The sequence below is a fragment of the Schistocerca americana genome, chromosome 4, assembly GCF_021461395.2.
Source record: "Schistocerca americana isolate TAMUIC-IGC-003095 chromosome 4, iqSchAmer2.1, whole genome shotgun sequence".
Lineage (NCBI taxonomy): Eukaryota > Metazoa > Arthropoda > Insecta > Orthoptera > Acrididae > Schistocerca > Schistocerca americana.
Window position 1 is genome coordinate 350,625,448 of NC_060122.1, and position 23,316 is coordinate 350,648,763.

Consider the following 23,316-nt stretch of genomic DNA (forward strand, 5'->3'; position numbering starts at 1 on the left):
GCATTATGGGAGGAAGAATAATTGGCCCCCATTTTATCGATGGCAATCTAAATGGTGCGATGTATGCTGATTTCCTACGTAATGTTCTACCGATGTTACTACAAGATGTTTCATTGCATGACGGAATGGCGATGTACTTCCGACATGATGGATGTCCGGCACATAGCTCGCGTGCGGTTGAAGCGGTATTGAATAGCACATTTCATGAGAGGTGGATTGGTCGTCGAAGCACCATACCATGGCCCGCACGTTCACCGGATCTGACGTCCCCGGATTTCTTTCTGTGGGGAAAGTTGAAGGATATTTGCTATTGTGATCCACCGACAACGCCTGACAACATGCGTCAGCGCATTGTCAATGCATGTGCGAACATTACGGAAGGCGAACTACTCGCTGTTGAGAGGAATGTCGTTACACGTGTTGCCAAATGCATTGAGGTTGACGGACATCATTTTGAGCATTTATTGCATTAATGTGGTGTTTACAGGTAATCACGCTGTATCAGCATGCGTTTTCAGAAATGATAAGTTCAGAAAGATACATATATCACATTGGAACAACCGAAATAAAATGTTCAAACGTACCTACGTTCTGTAATTTAATTTAAAAAACCTACCTGTTACCAACTGTTCGTCTAAAATTGTGAGCCATATGTTTGAGACTATTACAGCGCCATCTATCACAAAGTGAAAAAAGTGGTCCAACTAAAACATTAATATTTCTTTACGTACTACATGAATATGTAATAAAAAATGGGGGTTCCTATTTAAAAAAAAAAAAACGCGGTTGACATCCGATTGACCTATGGCAGCGCCATCTAGCGTGCCAACCATAGCGCCATCTGGTTTCCCCCTTGAAGCTAGAGAAGTTTCCTCTTTGTAGTTTCTTCGATTGACGCTTATTTCGTGAGATATTTGGCCCTGTCACGATTAATGGACCACCCCGTATATATCGTATAAAGAAACATTACGTTAAAGTGCCACGTTCCAAATCACTACAAAAGGTCGTATTCACCATCTATAGAACAAGTATTAATGTAATGTAATGTACTTTGTAATAAGCTACCGGCGGCCATGGGTATCTTACACAAAAATAGCTGTGAAATATCTCTTAACAGACTCCGCTGGAGTTCTGGCTCACACCGTATGATTTAAAACCACTGAAATAAAGTGCGTGCGAGCCACATCCTGATTAGAAGGGTTCACACTTTGATGCAAGCAGTGTATGGTTTATCGGTAAAGTTTGCAGCACATTGCAGAAATACACCTTTCGGACGCTAACAGGCGTAGCTGAAATCACAGTAACAGCAATGCTGAATGTGACACAAAAAGTAATTTGAGAATTCTGGCAACGGTTCTGAGGCATCTGTAGTGTTCGTCGTAGACAAGCACAAGATATAACCACATAAGAATCGATATCTGGCGTTAACTGTACAATGAAGTGCAATTATGCCTACAGAGCACACATCTGCATCAGGAGTTGCACGTTACAGGCAGTGTATCGGAGTTTGTGATGTAATGGTTCTAACTTTATTTTATTCGCATAAAGATAATGAAATTCATTCCCATTTCATCACTGAGCTTCTTTCAACAAAAACTGTAGTTGCAAATAAGTGAACAGTAATTTAATGAACATTATTTTGGATTGTCAATTTCAACACTTCTCCGTAGCTGAGTGACTAGCGCCTGACTGACTTGCAGGGGATCCGCGTTCGATTCCCGGTACGACCAAGCATTTTTCCTTCGTGGGTGGACTGGTCCGGGACGCACTCAGACTCGTGAGTCCAACCGACGAGCTACTTGATCGATTAGCAGTGGTTCCACAGTCAAGAAATTCGACGACGACCTGTTGACTGGTGTGATAACCACATGTCCCTTCTTGTGGTGCATGTTGCTACTAGACCTATGAATGATCTGCATGTGAAGAACGTGACATTAATTAGTAATAGCGTAAAAAGTATCTACTGTGCCCGGGTCTGTTGAAATTTGTGTGCGTATATGATAAAGAAAAATGCGAGCATATGGCAGAATGCGACGACGACTGAATAAATTAGACTGGCAGTGAGGGGTCACTTTGCAGTCGTGCTTTGGGTTGGGTGTGCTGTGTACTCCAAAGAGAAAAATGGCCAGACGACAACGAATGTTGTTATGTAGAGTCTATGCCAGTCTGTCTGGATTTAAGTACGAACTAATGGTTTTGATGAAGCATTGAAGTGTCATGTATGATCATATTGTCTGAAAGCTTTATTAATTAATAGTTCATTGTGAGCTGAAAACTTATTTGAATATAGAAGAATTATGGGGACAGTGTCTTGTGATTTAGTTGTGAGTTGTTTAAATGTAGAGCCTCACTTGTAGCTCCCTCCCCTCTGCAATTGAAAAACAAAGTCAGCGGTTGAATACGTGACACTGCATGGCAGAACCACAAAATCAAGAGAAAACCAGACGGCGACCAGGAACGAGTAAAGACTTCGGATCTCGCAGTATATCGATCACATAAAATTAGCCCACAACAAGAAAAACACCTCACCGTCCATACCACATCCAATGACACCATAGCCGATCATGAAACGGGAGTCGGTGGGGAGCGATTTGCCCGTCTAGGGCCAGGACGCGGAACGCTACCTTTACCTTTTAATTCTTGCACTTGGCGAAATTAATTTTGAGTCGCATATTATAGCTTTATGAATCAACAAATTAATTAAGAATAGTAATTAAATGATTACAGTATGTCCACTGTGGATGACAAACTGCGACTATGATTTAAACTGGCGATTTAACTAATAATAAATACATAAACACTCGCTTTTTTTACGATTTAATCAACAATGACCATGTTTCCGAGCCACTGCAGGCTCATCATCAGATGAAATGTTAGAAGAACATTATGTTGTGGTAGCTAGATGCAGTGCTGGTGCTGCTGGCGGAAATGACGGAAATTTAGTAATCGCTGACGAAACATTTACGAACCCAAAAGTGTTTTATATTTTAGGTACTTACAGTGCATTGCCTTGTGATATTCATACCAGATCTCTTCATATAATCTACATTTTTAAGCTATGTACAGAAATATACACAGTATTTAGCTCCACTTGGTTTAACACTGATCAGTGTATGTAAATTGTCAGAGTTTGAAGTGTCTGTGACAAGGAAGACAGCTAGTACTGAGCATAGTGTTGTTCGTGAATAGTGTTTTTATCAGACCTGCTAACGTATATAAGGGGCGTGAAGAGCGTCAGATGTTGAATAATCATTGGGAAGAACACAGACATGCCACTTATTTGTGTGGGACAGCGTTATTAGCACCTGACAGACTTAATAAGGGGCCTCAATGTGAGTCTCCATTTCGCAACCTGCTCGAATCGTGCAGTGTACAGATTTGTCGACCATGAAGATGTGACGGTGATCAGGTGTAGGACTGCACGGGAAAGTGAGGACACACTTAGTCGTCTTCGAGGTTCCGGTCGACCACGTCTGACCATCACAAGAAAGGGTCGCCGTATTGTTCACCAAACACCTCATAACCAGAATGAGATTTTCACTCTGCAGCGGAGTGTGCGCTGATATGAAACTTCCTGGCAGATTAAAACTGTGTGCCCGACCGAGACTCGAACTCGGGACCAGGAGACGAGGTACTGGCAGAAGTAAAGCTGTGAGTACCGGGCGTGAGTCGTGCTTCGGTAGCTCAGTTGGTAGAGCACTTGCCCGCGAAAGGCAAAGGTCCCAAGTTCGAGTCTCGGTCGGGCACACAGTTTTAATCTGCCAGGAAGTTTCACCTCATAACCACTTGACATTTGCGCCTCCCAACCGACAACAGGTAATGGATTATCTGAATATTATGTCTAGTCCAACATCATTGGTCGGGGACTAGCAACAGCTGGAATAGAGAATTACGATCCTATGCGTACACCGCCGTTATAATCGTAACACAAATGGCTGCATCGGAGTACTGCTGTGAGCTTGGACGCCTATGAATGGCATCGTAATGTGTTCAGCGATGAATCACGGTTGTGCACTATCCCGGATGACCATCGTGGCGAGTATAGTGATGCCCTGGGGAGAGGTTCCACACTTCTAATGTTTTGGAGAGGCATAGCGATGTTACTTCTGGCTTCACGGTTCGGGCAGCCATGGGTATGACTTGAGGTCACGACTGGTAGTGATTGAGTGAACTTTGATGGCACAAAGGTGTGACACGGATATCCTGCGTCCTCCTGTGTTTACGCTCATGTGTCAATGTCGTGGTGCCACTTCTCAATAAACCAATGCTCGTCCGGGCACGGCACGTGGCTCTACGAACTAGCTGCTTGATATTTAGGTGCTCCCGCGGGCAGCAAAATCCCCGCTCTATTGCCAGTATCCAGGATCCAGGAACCAGATGTAACGGTTGTGCTCCGACTTGTTCGAGGAGAGTATACAACGGCTCTATGACGCCCCTTCCAACCGGATCAATGCGTGCATCAGGGCAGAGGGGTGCAACGTCGTACTGATAAATGGGCTCATACTGCCAAGTTGTTCGCAATTTCGACTTGATATTGTAATCACTAGAATAACATCACATAACCTCTCACTCTCAGTCCGTAAAGTTCCATTTCGTTTCCTCGCTCGCTTCTACGTGCTTCACTTTTCTTTTTTTTTAATTTGTGGTAAGGTCTTATGGGACCACACTGCTGAGGTCGTCGGTCCCTAAGCTTACACACTACTTAATGCAACTTTAACTTACGCTAAGGACGACACACACATTCATGCCCGAGCGAGGACTCGAACCTCCGACGGGGGGAGCGGCGCGGACCGTGACAAGGCGCCTAGACCGCTCGGCTACCCCACGGTGCCTCATTTGTATCAATCAGAACCATAAGCCATTTAGACACCAACTATGCCTCGTGCAAAGTCCGTAGCATGAACTACGGAGAGTCAAAGATCCTTTCGTCCGCCTCCACAAACTGGAACTCCGTCAAAGAAGCACTCGAAATACGGGTAAATAACGATCTAATTAACATAGACGCAAGATCTGAACTTAGCAGGGCATGACAATCAGTATTGACGGTACTAAGTCATAGTCGGCCACAGACGAACGAATTCAACGAGATTTCACAGACGGGGAGTCGAAGTCAGGACACTTAAACTGGCACCAACCCTCTGCGCTCGCGCGCGCGCTGGGCCAACATTTCCGGAGGCGCTTATCCGCGTCGCACATGCGAAGACCTTGGCCCGTTTCTCTGGCAGGGGGCTATACGTGTCGAAATTCTCTATGATTCATCTACAATGACGCTAGAGCCCCACTCCTTGGCACCTGTGCTTTTCTAGTAAGCCAGAGCGTACGTTGCCGCGCAACTGCAGAAACTCGTCAGTAGTCACCTGAAGATGACGATCAGATTTCTCGTTGAAATATTACGCGGCTTTCGCAACATTATACGACGCTACGCCCATGAACCACTGAAGCATTTAAATTCATATTTAGTGCTACCGATTTCTCTTTTTCAGGAATACTTTTCTTGCCATTTCCAGTCTGCACAATATCATGACGGATTGAATTTAGATGTTTATCTGATCCACTTCCACTTGAGTAATTGATTTAGGCGTGACGCAGTCAACAACAGCAGACTTTCCTGAGAGATCTAATCCGGTGTATTTTATACAGGGTGTTGGAAAATTCCCGTTACAAACTTCTAGGACTTGTAGACGGGAATGAGTACATAATATTTTGAATAGGAACCCATGGCTGGAAGCGTACTGTTTCCATTCTATGACGGATTAGCGTGACGCAGAATAATTATCAGGTCACAGTTCGAAAGGAAACATAACGAAAAACCCGTTTGTCACATAAGCACATTTGTTTGTCGGTTAACACTTAAACATTAAGTGTTTACATTATTCTGCTTGGACCTAGGTTGTCTGTAACAGAACCCAGCATCAGCATCGCTTTCACTCCTTATGTTGGCTATTCAAGAAACGTCGTGTTAAATGTGTCTTCCGCCCTCCAGCGAGAGTGCAAGCGATGCTGGGTTCTGTTAAAGACAACGTAGGTCTAAATAGCCCGGAATTTCAACTTAGCGACGCGTGAGAACAAGTACTGGTGGACTAAGGTACCGTCGGGCTCATATTAACGAATCCAACCGGCCAACATAGACGGGGAATCGAAGGCAGGACATTTAAACTGGGAGAATACACAATGATGAGTTGCGATTTGCCGCCGCGCTTTTCCCGCGTCGCGCATTCGAAGACCATGGCCCATTTCTTTGGCTGGGACCTCTGGGTGTCAAAGTCCTCTACTTAAACTGTTTAGGAAGCAAACTGAGCAGCCCTCTTAGATTGTTTGCGGATGTCGCTGTCATTAACCGTCTTTTAAAGTCATCATATAACCAAAACTAATTGCAAAATAGTTTACAGAAATTATCTGTGTGATGTGAAAAGTGGCAGTTGACTCTGAATAAATAAAATGTGAAGTCAGCAACTTGAGTACTAAAAGAAATCCTCTAAATTCCGACTACACGATAAATCACAGAAATCTAAAGGCTGTGAATTCAGGTAAATATGTAGGGATTACATTTACGAATAACTTAAATTGGAACGATCACATACATAATGTTGTGGGGAAAGCGAACCAAAATCTGCGATTCAATGGCAGAACATTTAGAAAATGTAACAGATCTGCTAAGTAGATTGCTCACACTACGCTTATCCGTGTCCTCTTGTGGAGTACTGCTGTGCAGTATGGGATCTGCCTCAGATAGGATTGATGGGGGACATCCAGACAGTTCAAAGAAAGGCACCTCATTTTGTATTATGGTGAAATGTGGGTATGAATGCCAGGGAAACGATACGGGAAGTGGGGTGCCAATTATTAAAACAGAGGCGTTTTTCCTTGCGGAAGGTCCTTTTAATAAAATTTCAGTCACTAATTTCCTCCTCCGAATCCAAAAATATTTTGTTGGCGTCCGCCCACATCGGGAGAAATTATCATAAAAATAAAATGTAAGAAACCAGGGCTCGCACGGGAAGATTTAAGTGTTCGTTTTTCCGCCGAGCTGTTTGAGGGCGGAACCATTTGCCAAGCACTTGATTTTGAAATGGAGACTAATCATGTGGATATACGAGGCTTTTTTTTTTAAAAAGTAAGTACCGTTTTGGAGTTAAAAAAGACGTACTAAGATATCTCAATAATTTTATTTTTACATGAAAGCCTGTACCTTAATCTACGCACTGACGTCATTACAGTCTGATTCTTCCTTGTTTACGTTGTGTACTGAGTGTTTAAGATGCCTCCGATAATCGTGAGTTTCGCCGACTGTGAAATACGGGCTGTTATAAGATTTCTTAGTGCTAAAGGCCTAAAAGCAATCGATATTCATCGTGAGATGTATGCAGTTTACGGAGAAAACATTATGAGTGATGGAACGTTAAGAAAGTGGGTGAGAACATTTAAAGATGGCCGCACAAATGTGCGTGATGAACAACGGAGTGGGCGTCCTTCGGTCGGTAATGAAAGTTTGGTGCAGGAAGTGGACAACAAGTGAGAGAAAACAGACGCTTTACGATTTCCTCCTTGCGGGATGACTTTCCTAATGTTTATCGTAGTGATTAGTACGGCATTGTGACCAAGCACTTGAATTACCGAAAATTGTGCTCACGTTGGGTACCGAAAATGTTGACGGATTTGCACAAAACCAAACGCTTAGACAGTGCATTGACTTTCCTTGAGCGGTACCACAACGACGGTGATGATTTCTTAAGCCAAATTATTACGGGCGATGAAACATGGGTGTTTCGATGGGAAACTCTAGATCATCCTCCGTACAGCCCCGATCTTGCGCCCAGTGACTACCATCTATTCCTGCACTTAAAGTAACACCCGGGCGGTCAGCGTCTTCAAGACGATGACGAAGTCAAAACAGTGGTGATGCAGTGGTTAACAAGTCAGGCGGCAGACTTCTATGAGAAGGGTATTCAAAACCTGGTACAACGTTATGACAAGTGCCTCAATATTGTCGGAAATTATGTAGAAAAGTAGATTAAGGTACAGGCTTTCATGAAAAATAAAATTATTGAGATATATTAGCACGTCTTTTTTAAATTTCAGAACGGTACTTACTTAAAAACACGCCTCGCAGATGTAGATTCGTCTACGATGAGATTACAGCCCCATCCCTCGGCGCCTGCGATTTTCTAGCGAGCTAGCGCGTATGTTGGCGAGCAGCTGCGACAACACGCCAGTAAGCACTTGAAGATGACGAGCAGCTGTTTCGTTGAAATGCTGCGCAGCTTTCACAACATTATCCGGTGACACGCCCGTGAAGTACTGCTGAGGAGTGATGAAACACACTTTTACAACACACATGTTTATTAAAGTAACTAAACAAAGAATGCTTCTAAAAGAGAACATCTTCACAACTTGATGACTGAAAATTGTATATACTGGAAGATATCTCGAGGAAAAGGGAAGAGAGTCCGACACTGTCCTACGAGGTGAGGAGCTAGTAGGCAGTCACTGGAAACCATGGCGGAGCGATGCCTCTTTAGCGGCTGTTGGAAGCTCACGGCGATAACGGCACGTCAACTCGGTGGGCAGCTGCAGCGGGCACGGCAGGCGCGGTCCGTTGCGGGAAGCGGTTCTTGGTCCATAGGAGCCGATGTCCGCGACGTGTCTGGCCTCCTCTGGGCCGAGCGCGAACCTACGTAGTCGCATGCAGGTTACGACGTGATACTACTTGAGCATATTACCGCGAGGACGTTAAAATTGTGTCCGCCAATCATAGCGTTCCGTGCTGCCGCTTAACGCCACGTAGTGGCTAAGCTGGCGGCTCGACTGTATAGAAAGCCATGCTTCGTCTATTTACTAACAACCTCGTAGGTGAGTCAGGGGACTTACTTGGTCCCCTAAATTTGTGCGAAAGTCTGGTGGTCGAACTATTCGGGCGACAGACCTGCACATCCACAGTTTTTAAGTAGGAGAAGTCTCAAACAGCAAGGTATTTGTCCGGAGTGTGCCCCTGTACGAAAGTGAAACGTGGACGACAAACTGTTCAGACCAGTAAAGGATGGAAGATTCTGAAATATGACGCTGTTACAAAAGGGCGCTGAAAATTAAATGAATAGACTGGATAACTCGTGAGGAGTCAACGAACCGAACTGGAGAGAAAAAACGAGTTATGGCACGACTTTACTAAAAGAAGGGATCGGTTGATAGGACACATTCTGGAGCTTCATCCAATCGTCTGTATGGGTTTAGACGGAAGTGTGCGGAAGAGAGTGTAAGAACAGCAGAGGGAGAAGAAGTCTTGAATATAATAAGCAGTTTCAAATGGATGTACGTTGTAGTAGTTATGCAAAGATGAAGAGACTTCCACGTAGTAGACTAGACAGAAGAGGTGCATCAAAACAGCCTTCAGACTGAAAACAGTATCATGGAAATTCCGGAATTGCAAGTTGGTTCAAATGGCTCTGAGGATTATGCGACTTAACTTCTGAGGTCATCAGTCGCCTAGAACTTACAACTAATTAAACCTAACTAACTAAGGACATCACACACATCCATGCCCGCGGCAGGATTCGAACCTGCGAGCGTAGCGGTCGCTCGACTCCAGACTGTAGCGCCCAGAACCGCACGGCCAGTCCGGCCGGTGAATTGCAAGTGCCTCCCAAATATTCCCGATTGGGATTCGCCCTTTCGCATTCCCAATCCCACTGAGATATTTTGCTAAAAAGAACCGCGACCGTTTATTGGTCCGGATATCAAACAGCCGCTCTCTCCCTTGGAGCAGAGAATGAAAAATATTATATTACGTCACATTATAGGATTCTGGTGCGTGGGTACTATTAATGCCAACTACGTTTAACGCATTAACAGAAAATATTGGATACTTAGTGTGGTTTAACAACAAAATTCTGAAAATGCTGAGGATGCAAAGACTGTTGCACTCTCAGTTCAAACGAGTACGTGCAAATGACGACAACCAAAAATTAGTAACCGAGCGAGGTGGCGCAGTGGTAGCACACTGGACTCGCATTCGGGAGGACGACGGTTCAATCCCGCGTCCGGCCATCCTGATTTAGGTTTTCCGTGATTTCCCTAAATCGCTCCAGGCAAATGCTGGGATGGTTCCTTTGAAAGGGCACGGCCGACTTCCTTCCCCATCCTTCCCTAGTCCGATGAGACCGATGACCTCGCAGTTTGGTCTCTTCCCCGAAACAATCCAATCCAATCCAAAAATTAGTAGAGGTTCGTGCGTCTGTAAAATTGTCGATACTCGAAGCATACAATTACCAACATCATATCTTAGGGAAGGAGCTAGCCGAGAACCCGAGAGAATTTCGTTCCTACGCAAAACTGACAACCGGGTCGAAAGCTTGTAACCAGTGATTCGTTGATCAGTCTGCTGTGGCAACAGAAGACAGCAAAAGGACAGTTGAAGTTTTAAATTTCGTATTTAATAAATAGTCCATGCAAGAGGATCGCGCAAACATGTCATCGTTTGACCATCGTACGGACTCCCGTAACGTGGACACAGTAGATAAGCAACTGAAAGAGCTGAAAACAATTAAGTGGTCAGATTTGGATGGAATCCCACTTCGGATTTACAAACATTACTCTACGGCACTGGCCTCTTATTTAGCTCGCATTTATCGTGAATCTCTCGCCTAGCACGAAGTCCTAAGCTACTCGCCTCCCGCGCCCGAGTTCCCGGGATCGATTCCCGGCGGGGTCAGGGATTTTCTCTGCCTCGTGATGACTGGGTGTTGTGTCATGTTCTTAGGTTAGTTAGGTTTAAGTAGTTCTAAGTTCTAGGGGACTGATGACCATGTATGTTAAGTCACATAGTGCTCAGAGCCATTTGAACCATTTTTTTCCTAAGCTACTGAAAAAGCGCGAGTGACTTCTGTATATAAGAAGTGTAAAAGAACTGACCCGCAGAATTACAGACCAATATCCGTAACATCAGTCTGCTGCAGAACCTTGAGCTGTGGCCTTAATTTCATTTAATATACATTGCTACAGCGAAATATCACTTATGAGGGTCGTTGTAATGCTCTTTCGCTAAATCTTGTTACTTCCGTGCGTCACTGACATCACATCAAGTGGTCAAAACTTAGCGCGAGCTGCATAATGGTATCAGCTCTGCGGGATATGTATGCTCACAGCTGGAATGGCTGAAAAAAAGTTGAACAGACTATAGTTCATCATACCAAAACACTTCAGTGTTGAATTAAGTTCAAATTTTCGTTTCAGGACTAGACGGTGATTGAAATGACTATGGGCCAGGGAGTGGGTTCATATGGTTCAAATGGCTCTGAGCACTATGCGACTTAACGTCTGAGGTCAGCAGTCGCCTAGAACTTAGAACTAATTAAACCTAACTAAGCTAAGGACATCACACACATCCATGCCCGAGGCAGGATTCGAACCTGCGACCGTAGCGCTCGCTCGGCTCCAGACTGCGGCGCCTACCACTCCGGTCGGCCAGGAAGTGGGGGTGTACTCCACTCTGATGTTGATGTTACCACTTAACAGGAAAATGTCCAGGTCATTTCAGTGCCTCGGCGATAGTCGGTGCGCGTTCTGTTCTTTATGTATTGGTTCGACTACTTCCGACAATCTTAAATGTATAAATGTGTAGCAGCAACGCCTTCCAACAGGAGAGAAAAATGGCTCTGAGCACTATGGGACTTAACATCTGAGGTCATCAGTCCCCTAGAACTTAGAACTACTTAAACCTAACTAACCTAAGCACATCACACACATCCATGCCCGAGGCAGGACTCGAACCTGAGACAGTAGCAGTCACGCGGTTTCGGACTGAAGCGCCTAGAACCGCACGGCCACCGCGGCCGGCCAAGAGGAGAGAAGTTAAATGCAGTTGTATAGCATCATTTTGTGGGTAGCGGCAATATGTCAGGCATGAAAAGCAAGATATAGTGGAACTAGTGTGTTTCGGGACTACAGTTTCTTAGTCAAAGTACACTATGTTTAACAGTGAGTATTTAATTTGATTAAAATTGCATTAAAGATAGATCCAGTGTGATTCTTTACTCGGAAGCCTTGTTTTTAATACTATTAACTGGCATAATTTTGATCTGCAGTCACATCGCTTTTGAGTAGATTTCTGAAAATGTGTAAAAGAAACGAAAGGAAGATAATGAGAGCAGAAATTTTAAAGAGCAGTGAGGATTTCAGTGTTTGGTGACTGAGTTAAGTAATAAGGCAGCGTGCATAATTTGCAATGTAACAATATCAGTTCTCAATGAGTATAATTTAAAATGTCATTGCGAGACTAAACCTTTTCAGAGTTGTTCCAAATTTACCGGAAGCCAACAGTTAAAAATAATTACGCCTTTGAAATACTCTCTGCAGTCTTTACAAATGTTGTTTAAGAAAGTAAATGCTGAAAGAGAATCAGAGACTCCTGCTAGTTTCCAGTTGGCTCAGTGGAAAGCCGTTTAACGACAGCGAATTAATGAAGAGTTCCATGTTTGCAGAAGTGCAAGAAACGTGTCGAGAAAAAGCTAATGTATTCATCTTGGAGTTGAAGCTCTTTATTCCCGTGTTTGCTTTAACAATACATATGTTTTTGGATAGGGTCCGCCTTTAGCAAAACACAATTTTGTTTTTTAACCAAACATATTTCATTGCAGTTGGAGCATCTTCAGTGGGTTTTTATTTTACAGATGTTAATGATGAAGAATGTTCTTTATTGTTTGTATACATGTAAATATTAGTTTTTAAATCATAATTACATATATTTGAAAAAAAACATATAAAATTATGAATTCATACATTTATACCACGTGGTGTGGTTTTCCTGATGTATTACGTTTCTGCAGTGACTGTTTTGTTTCACAGTTTGTATTCTGCAACCACTTACACTTTAAAATAGAAAGATTATTTAAGCCAGAATTACGATTTTGAGAATTGTTATTGCTATGCCTGATATTAATTAATTCTCTCTCTCTCTCTCTCTCTCTCTCGCTCTCTCTCTCTCTCTCTCTCTCTGTGTGTGTGTGTCTATTTACATTATGTTTCACTTACATTTTCTTTTTGCTCATCTTCGTCACTGTGAAACAATATATATTGAGCTGTCACTGTCACTGTTTCACTGTTTGCCAGCGGTTAAAAACAAACACGACGGACAGTGGAACAGTTGAAGGTGTAAAAACAAGATGGCTGGCGGTTGTTCTGAATCTTTCAGAGGTGTCAGTGCATTTTGTGTGTGTGTGTGTGTGTGTGTGTGTGTGTGTGTGTGTGCGTGTGTGTGTGTGTGTGTGTGAAAAGGGAGAGAGATAGATAGATAGATAGAGAGAGAGAGAGAGACAGAGAGAGAGAAAGAAAGAGTGAGTGTGACACTGAAGAGCTGATATAATGAGTCAAAGACATCACCATACCAACAACAGCCACACTCACATCATTTAACATCACATCCATGTACACCAATATCCTCACCACAGAAACTATCCACAACATCAAATATCAATTAGAAGAGCAAGCCAAAATTCCCAAGCCCCAGATAAAAGAAACAGCTAGCATTCTAAAACTAATCACAGAGCAAAACTATTTCTCTTTTAACAATCAGTTCTACTCACAAGAAGACGGGCTTCCAATGGGGTCACCAGTCAGTGGACTCCTAGCCAATGTTTTTCTCAATCACATTGAAAATAAAATATTTGAAACAATAGTAAGACCCAAAAATTACCAGATAATATATTGGTATCGTTATGTAGATGACATCATAAGCCTTCTAGATGAAACATCAAGACGCATCCAACAACTCAACAATGATATAAACAAACTACACCCTAAAATAAAATTCACCATTGAAACAGAACACGACGAAAGGTTTAACGTCCTTGACCTCACGATATGCAGTCGCAACAACCAACACCAAATCTCCATATTCAGGAAAGTGACCACCACCATCACAGTCATTCACAAACATTCTAATAATCAGATTATGCACAAACCAGCCGGCTTCCAATATATGCTATACAGACTGAACAAAACCCCACTCACTGAAACAACTACAAGAATGAATTACAGACAATCAGACAAATATCTGTAGAGAATGGATATGACACAAACACTATAGATAAACTGAACCACAAAATTAAAACAAAATTAAAAAGGACACACAACACAAAAAACAAAAGCCTCCTCATCAATTTACAAACACACAGAACACACATACGAGCACATGTGAACAAGAAACACCCACAATGACAAACAAATGGTTCACTCTCACCTACAACAACAAAGCAGTCCACAGATTGGCAACATACTCAAAAAACAAGGGCTAAAAATAGCCTACAGGACAGATAACACAGAGAAAACTAAGGACAACCAACAGAGGCACAGACAAACACAACACACCTGGTATTTACCAACTAACATGTCAGGACTGCAAATCAGTATATATAAAACAGACAAGCAGAAACTGTAATACCAGATACACAGAACACAGAATAGCATTAAAAAGTAACAGCTGTCATTCCACATTTGCTGAACACGTTATGAACAAGAAACATAACCGAGCAAACATCAATCCTGATTTGAAAATTCTCAAATGCAGCAACAGCCCCCCACAAAAACTAATAACTGATGAAAATTATCAGATACAAAAAGCCATAGCGGAAGGAAAATACGTGATAAATGAATACACAGCTCTCTGCAATAGAACTCTGTTCTGTGCCCTCAAAGAATTATTAGATAAGACCAAGCTATAGAGCTCCCCCCCCCCCCCCCCATCCTCCCCCCACCCACACAAAAGCAAAAAAGATTCTCAAACCTACTGTCACACTCACCCTTTTTCTCTCTCTTTCTCTCTCTCCCTTCTCACACACACACACACACACACACACACACACACACACACACACACAAAACCATAAAAGAAAAGAAAAAAAGAAAAAGTTCGCCATGTTTGTTTTTACTGCTGATAAACAGTGAAACAGTGACAGTGACATCTCAATATATAGTGTTCCACAGTGATGAAGATGAGGAAAAAGAAAATGTAAGTGAAACATAATGTAAATAGACAACACACACACACACACACACACACACACACACACGCAGAACTACCGTGATTAATGTCAGGCATAACCATAACAATTTTCAGAATCGTATTTTGTCTTAAACAATTTTTCTACTTTAAGGTGTAAGTGGTTGCAGATGACGAACTGTGAAACAAAACAGTCACTGTAGAAACGTAATACATGAGGAAAACCACACCATGTGGTAAAAAGGTCTGAATTCATAATTTTATGTGTTTTTTCAAATATCTGTAATTACGATTTAAAAACTAATATTTACAAGTATACAAACAATAAAGAACATTCTTCATCTTTAACAGCCATAAAATAAAAACCCACTGAAGATGCTGCAGCTGCAGTGAAATATGTTTGGGTTAAAAAACAAAATTGTGTTTTGCTAAAGGCGGACCCTATATGAAAAGCTAATCTATGTAAAAATATCAGTTTGTCAGCAAACTCTGTGGCTCGAAGAGTAAATTATATTGCTGAAAATAAATTTACTCAATTGTCTGAGAAAACCCGACACTTAGAGTGATTCTCTTTGGTTTTGGATGTGTCAACAGATGTTTCAACACTGCATAGGTGTACATTATGAAGTGTACGAAGAGCTTCTTGAAGTACGTAGCATTCACGGTACGGGCTCAGAAGAAGAAATTTATAAAGGAGCAGACAGTGCTTTTCAGAAAAACAAGCTTCAATGGAAAAAGTGAAGGTGTATCACAACTGACGATAGCAAAAACATTCTGGAAAAACTAAAAGTGTCGTTGCCCTCGTGTCAAAGGCAGTAGGAAAAGACGGTGGGTCCAAACCATTAATCGTATATTGCATCATTGATCAACAGTCATCGTGTGGAAAATGCTTGTATATGTCAGAACTTTTAAAGCCAAGTCATGTAAGCTGTTTATCATATAAGGTCACATGCTGTCATTTATCGTCAATTCTGCGAGTTTCTTGACAAGATTTAAGAAAATTATTTGCCATATTATACTGCAGTATGCTGGCTTAGCTTTGGAAAAGCTCTGACTCTAATTTGATGAGCTTTCAAGTCGCTGCTGGTAATTTCCAATAGTAAACTTATCCACAACTGCAAACAACTGTACGTGGGAAGTTATACACCTACATAAATCTCATTAATCATAATTACACTGCATACAGCACAGAGCATTAGACGATGGCATAAACAATTCAGATAAACAGGTTGTTTGTGTAAAGGCAATCGCCGGGCCGTCCCCGAGTGTTTGACACAGACGTCGAACGAATCCGCCATAGTTTCACAAGGAGTCCGCAGAAATCCGTTCACCGTGCAGCTCGACAGCTCAACATGTCCCCGATCTGGCTTGTGTTGCTTCAACGTTTACACATGAAGCCATACAAAATTCAGTGACTGCAAGCTCCTCGTGAAGGTGACAAACAACAACGTGTGGAGTTCTGTAATTTGGTTCTTCGCAAGATGGAGGATGACAGGTTTCTTCCACGCTTCCAGTTTAGTGATGAGGCAACATTCCATTTAAATGGAAAGGTGAATCGTCATAGTGTGAGAATAAGGGGAACGGAACGACCATATGAAGTTGTACAGTATGGGAGGAACACTTCAAAATTTAATTTGTTTTGTGCATTTTCACTTGAAAAGATGTTCAGTCCATTTTTCTTTGCCAAGAACACTGTTACGAAAAGCACATATCTCGATATGCTTCAGAACTTTCTTTTCCCACAGCTGGAGATTGATTCGAACGAATTAATTTACCAGCAGGATGTGGCAAATGCCACACTGGCATCTGGAAGTACGGGAATTTTTAAAACAAATGATTACAGAACAATGGATCGGTCGCACTGGACCAAATGATTCAGCCTTACATTATTGGCGTCCACGGTCACCGGACGACTGTATGTGATTATGTCTTGTGGGGGTTTATAAAAAAACTCTGTTTAGGTGCTTCCGTTACAAACAACCATGAATGAACTGAGACATCGCATAACAGCAGCTGTGGAAGCTGTAACTTAAGACATGCTTGTTGCAGTGTGGGAGCAATCTGAATATCGCGTTGACATATGCCGTGTATCTCAAAGTGGGAATACTGAACACCTTTAAAAAGGAATGAAAAAACATTTTGAGTTTCCCGTTCATCAAAAACCAAAATTCATTGTACATCTTTAATAGTTTTAGAAATATTTATGATATAATAGAAATATTTATTAGTTTTAGAAATATAGACGAGCCAAATGGGGTGATTCTTTTTGATACACCCTGTATCGATTGCCAACAGCAGGCAATAAACACAGGATGTTTCAAAATGAACATACGGGTTTTAAGGCGTTGTAGCATTTATTACGTTGAACTTACAGTTGTAAATAATACACCAAATGAAAGAGCAACTCAATCAGTTTTATTTGTATACCTATGCGCAATGGGAACAGTATGGACGACAAAGAGTGACTGAAAAACGTGTTCAACGAGTGCCAGTCTTTCACGCTTAGCCCCAAGAAATATCCCCGCGGAAAGTTTATGGGCCTTTATTTTTCGGTGAACTAACTGTAACTGATGTTTCTTATTTTGATGAGCTACAGCCCGTGCCTCAATGGGGAGAAGCTAAACAACGCATCTTTATTTGGGAGCAAGATGGTTCGGCGCCTCACTGGCGTAACGCAGTACGCGACTGGCTAAACGACGTTGCATGCGACCGGCGCAAGTGTCCGAGTGACACAGCATTTTATGCATGACCTCCAAGTTCACACACGATCTGTCGCGATCACGTGTATGTGCCTGCGATACCAGCTGATCTATCCGACTTTAGAAACAGTGTTATTGCAACAGTTACTCCTGACACAGTGATCAAGGTTTCGGAACAACTCGCCTATCGACTCGATGTGTGGTCGGTGTTCACACTGAATAATTGTAAGAAAAACTGTTTGTGTTTCTCTTTCATTTGGTGTATTATTTATAGTTGTAAGGTGAATGTAATATGTGCTGTTGTTGTTGTTGTTGTTGTTGTTGTGGGCTTCAGTCCTGAGACTGGTTTGATGCAGCTCTCCATGCTACCCTATCCTGTGCAAGTCTACAAATGCTAGGAATGTAGGTTTGTCTTTCCTTAATCTTTCTTCTAAGATAAGTCGTAGGGTCAGTATTGCCTCACGTGTTCCAATATTTCTACGGAATTCAAACTGATCTTCGCCGAGGTCGGCTTCTACCAGTTTTTCCATTCGTCTGTAAAGAATTCGTGTTAGTGTTTTGCAGCTGTGACTTATTAAACTGATAGTTCGGTAATTTTCTCATCTGTCAACACCTGCTTTCTTTGGGATTGGAATTATTATATTCTTCTTGACGTCCGAGGGTATTTCGCCTGTCTCATCCATCTTGCTCACCAGGTGGTAGAGTTTTGTCAGGACTGCCTCTCCCAAGGCCGTCAGTAGTTCTAATGGAATGTTGTCTACTCCCGGAGCCTTGTTTAGACACAGGTCTTTCAGTGCTCTGTCAAACTCTTCACGCAGTATCGTATCTCCCATTTCATCTTAATCTACATCCTCTTCCATTTCCATAATATTGTCCTCAAGTACATCGCCCGTGTATAGACCCTCTATATACTCCTTCAACCTTTCTGCTTTCCCTTCTTTGCTTAGAACAGGGTTTTCATCTGAGCTCTTGATATTCATACAAGTGGTTCTCTTATCTCCAAAGGTCTCTTTAATTTTCCTGTAGGCAGTATCTCTCTTACCCCTAGTGAGATAAGGCTCTACATCCTTACATTTGTCCTCTAGCTATCCCTGCTTAGCCATTTTGCACTTCCTGTCGATCTCATTTTTGAGACGTTTGTATTCCTTTTTGCCTGCTTCATTTACCGCATTTTTATGTTTTCTCCTTTCATCAATTAAATTCAATATTTCTTCTGTTACCCAAGGACTTGTATTAGCCCTCGTCTTTTTACCTACTTGATCCTCTGCTGCCTTCACTACTTCATCCCTCAGAGCTACCCATTCTTCTTCTACTGTACTTCTTTCCCCCATTCCTGTCAATTGTTCCCTTATGCTCTCCCTGAAACTCTGTACAACCTCTGGTTTAGTCAGTTTATCCAGGTCCCATCTCCTTAAATTCCCACCTTTTTGCAGTTTGTTCAGTTTTAATCTACAGTTCATAACCAATAGATTGTGGTCAGAGTCCACATATGCCCCTCGAAAAGTCTTACAATTTAAAACATGGTTCCTAAATCTCTGTCTTACCATTATATAATCTATCTGATACCTTCTAGTATCTCCAGGATTCTTCCATGTATACAACTTTCTTTCTTGATTCTTGAACCAAGTGTAAGTTATGCTTTCTGCAAAACTCTACCAGGCGATTTCCTCTTTCATTTCTTAACCCCAATCCATATTCACCTACTTTGTTTCCTTCTCTCCGTTTTGCTACTCTCGAATTCCAGTCACCCATGACTATTAAATTTTCATCTCCCTTCACGACCTGAATAATTTCTTTTATCACATCATACATTTCATCAATTTCTTCATCATCTGCAGAGCTAGTTGGCACATAAACTTGTATGTGCTACAAAGCCTTAAAACCCGTATACCCATTTTGAAACACCCTGTACAATCTAGATCCTCCCATTTTATGTAAGATTGTGGCGTTTTTCATTTCTCAAAGCGTTAAGGACCGTGGGATCACGAGCCTCCAGTCAGACGGGCAATTCTGTCTTTGATAACTACAATCAATTTGTTACATTCGTCTACGCTGTGTTGCTACCCGTGTAACGCCAGTATCGACCTTTGGCGCTGTATTGTGCATCCTTCTGGCGAAATTATTTTCTTGTGAACAATATTTGCATAGCTGTGAACTAAACAGTATCGACGCAACACTTAAAATGCGACATGTCGCAATAATCCGTAAAAAATAAAATCTATACCGTTCGGGTCTGATGGTAAAAAAGATTAGAACTTTAATTTATTTATTTATTTACCTTGGCAAGAATAGGGCCATCAGTGCCTCTCTTACATCCACCTATATGTTTTAAATACACTACCTGACAAAATAAGAAGGGGGGAGGAAACGAAATGAAACTTATGGATTGAGAGGGTATGTGATATTATTTCAGTGATTCCAATATCGAGCAAAATGAGCCCACTTATCAGTTGACGTTGCACCCCCTCTGATATGGGTAAGTTCGGTTGGGATAGGTGTTATAAATCTGTTGTATCCTTTCCTGTGGCAAGCTGGCCCGGAACCGTTGTAACTGGTCCTTGACATCCTGGACACAGGCACTAGGATGGAGTGACTTCCGAGCTGGTCCCACACATGCTGTATCGCGGAGGAATCTCGGGATCTTGCTGGCCACAAGAGTAGCTTAATGTTTCGCAGACGGTTCATAGAGACATGTGCCATGTGTCGACAAGCATTGTTCTGTTGAATAATGGCAGCAAGGTAATGTACCATGAGAGGTAAAACGTGAGGACGCAGGATGTCCGTGACGTGGCGTTGTGGCATCAGCGTTCCGTCTGTTGTCACCAACCGTAGCCTGAAGTCATGCTCAGTGGGTCCCCACACCATGGCGCCTATAGTAACACGACTGCGCTTCTGCAATACATTGGAAAATTGGGACCTCTCGTCAGGACGCCGCAAGACTCACTGACGATGATCATCCAGTGAAGTGCAGAGCCGCGATCTATCGTTGAACACAATGCGACGCCATTCATCAGCAGTACAAGCTTACTTCAAATGCAGCCGTTTTGGTTGTAGTGTTAACGGCAGCTTACTCATAGGTCGGTAATGGTCTAGTCCAGCTGTCTCTAGTCTCCGACCAATGGCGAGGGATGACTCAGTATGTTACAGGGTGTCCATTATTTGTTCTCGGGTGGAGGCGCATGTGTGAAGGGATTACGATGTGCCTGGTGCACAATACGTCGATCCAGCCGCGTGGTAGTCGAACCGGAACCTGACTTCACGTTCCTATGTAGCCCAATACGCGGCCACTGTCACATTCGATTGGCCACAAAATCTGGGTACTGCACGATTCGACCAGCTGGCCAAACGGAAACCCACATTGAAATCTCTTTCAAACTTCGTCAGGTGCTGATAACTCTGTCTGACACGAGTAGCGGCATCCCAATGTCCTTCACAGCGACAACTCAATGGCTGATGCTGTTTACACCCCTTGTTTATCTGCCAGGTCAGGTAATAACGCTAATCACGAACAACACTAATGCACCGTGAGGCCTGTTCTACCTATCACAGACAATCGCAACTCTGAATTCGCCGATTGTTTGTACGTGTAGTAATTGCATTGACATCCAACCATATCTTTTGGTGCTTCACCTTTATTGTCAGATTTTGTTCGTTATACGCACGTGTTAAGAGAAGCCTCACGTTTATCATTTGATACTGCACTTCGAAATAACTACAACATAAATTATAGATGGAATAGTGGAAAAATATCACACAGGCCATTCGTGTTTTCACGGAGGGTCGTCAAACAGATGCACGAAACTATAGGCCTGTATCTCTGACGTCGGTCTGTTGTGGAGTTTTGGAACATGTATTATGCTCGCGTATTATGACATTACCGGAGACTGAAAATCCCCCTGTAGGAACCAACATCGGTTCCGAAAAAGAACGATCATGTGAAACCCCGGTCCTCACTCTATTGGGTGTGCACGAGACACAGAAAGCAGTAGATAAACGCGTCGAGCTAGATACCGTGTTCCTTGACTTCGAAAGGCATTTGAAACAGTTCCGCACTGCCGCCTAGCGAACAAAATACAAGCGTATGGGATATTAGATCAACTGTGCGACTGGACTGAAGAGTTCCTAGCATATATATCTCAGCACACCATTCTGAACGGAGAGAAGTCTTCAGTCCTAAAAGTAACAACAGGAGTACCCCAGAGGGGTGTTATAGGAGCAAAAATCTTCACAATATATATAAATGACCGAGCAGATAACGTCTGATGTTCCACGAGGCTTTTCGCCGATGATGCTGTTTCCAGCAGAAATGTCGCAATGCTAGAAAATTGTACCGAAATGCAGCAAGATCTGCAGAGGATCGATACTTGGCGCAGTGAGGGGCAATTGACTCTCAACATAAACAAATATAACATACTGCGAATACATAGACAGAAAGACCATTTATCGTATGATTACAAAAGGACAGAACAGTCACTGGAAACAGTTACTTCCATAAATTATCAACGAGTACGATTACGGAGCGATTTAAAATGGAACGACCATATAAAATTAATCGTGATAGAGGCAGATGCCAAACTGATATTCGTTGGAAGAATCCTGAGGAAATGTAGTCTGTCAAGAAAGGAAGTAGCTTACAAAGCACTTGTTCAACTACTAGTTGAATATTGCTCGGCTGTATCGGATCCATACCAGAGAGAACAAAGAAGAGCAGTGCGTTTTGTGACAGGTTCATTTAGTAAGCGCGAAAGCTTCACTGAGAAGCTCAGCCAACTCCAGTGGCAGGCGTTGCAAGAGAGGCGTTCTGTGTCACGTTATGCTCGACCGTTAAAGTTTTGAGAGCGGTCATCTCTCTAAAAGACAACCAATACATTGCTTCTTGCTACGAATATCTCCCAAGAACCCAATGAAGACAAAATTAAAGAGATTCGAGTTCACACGGTGGCTCATCGCCAATCGTCCTTCCCGCGAACCACATACGACTGGAACACGAAATGGGGGAGTGAGACTAGTACACAATGTACCCTCCGCCACACACCGTAAGGTGGCTTGAGCACTTATAAATGTAGACGTATACGTAGACATGGCTCCCAGAGACTTCTTCTCCCTCTTCCCTCGGATGAAGAAACCATTGCGTGCTAGGCAGTTGCAGAATGACGACGAGGTTATTTTCGGGGGGGGGGGACGGTTCCCTACTGCTAAAAAGCAATATCTCCACCAAGTATCCGTCTTTGCGGAAAATGTGTCACATTGAAGAGTGAATACACAGAGAATAATTACCTCCATGGGGAAGTTTCATGGTCGCGGCTTGATTTCTCCGAGATGATAATTAAAACATTATGATTACCCCTAGTAAGTCTTCTTAGTTTTAATTTCTTTTATTGACTTGTAACGGGAGCCAATAACTAAGCTGAAACTGACGTAGCTGATAAACACGTTAAAATCCTGGTTTGCCTGTTTACAGACAGCTTGCAAAGACATATATTACTAGGCCTGCCTATTTGACCATCTGTTTAAGTTCCGTCCTATTTGAAAAATACTTTGCATAGAACGCTGGGTTGTGTGCCCTGCTTCACAAGTTCGACGATTTTGCAGTTGCGGATGTGTGAAAATAACATACTAATATCAAGT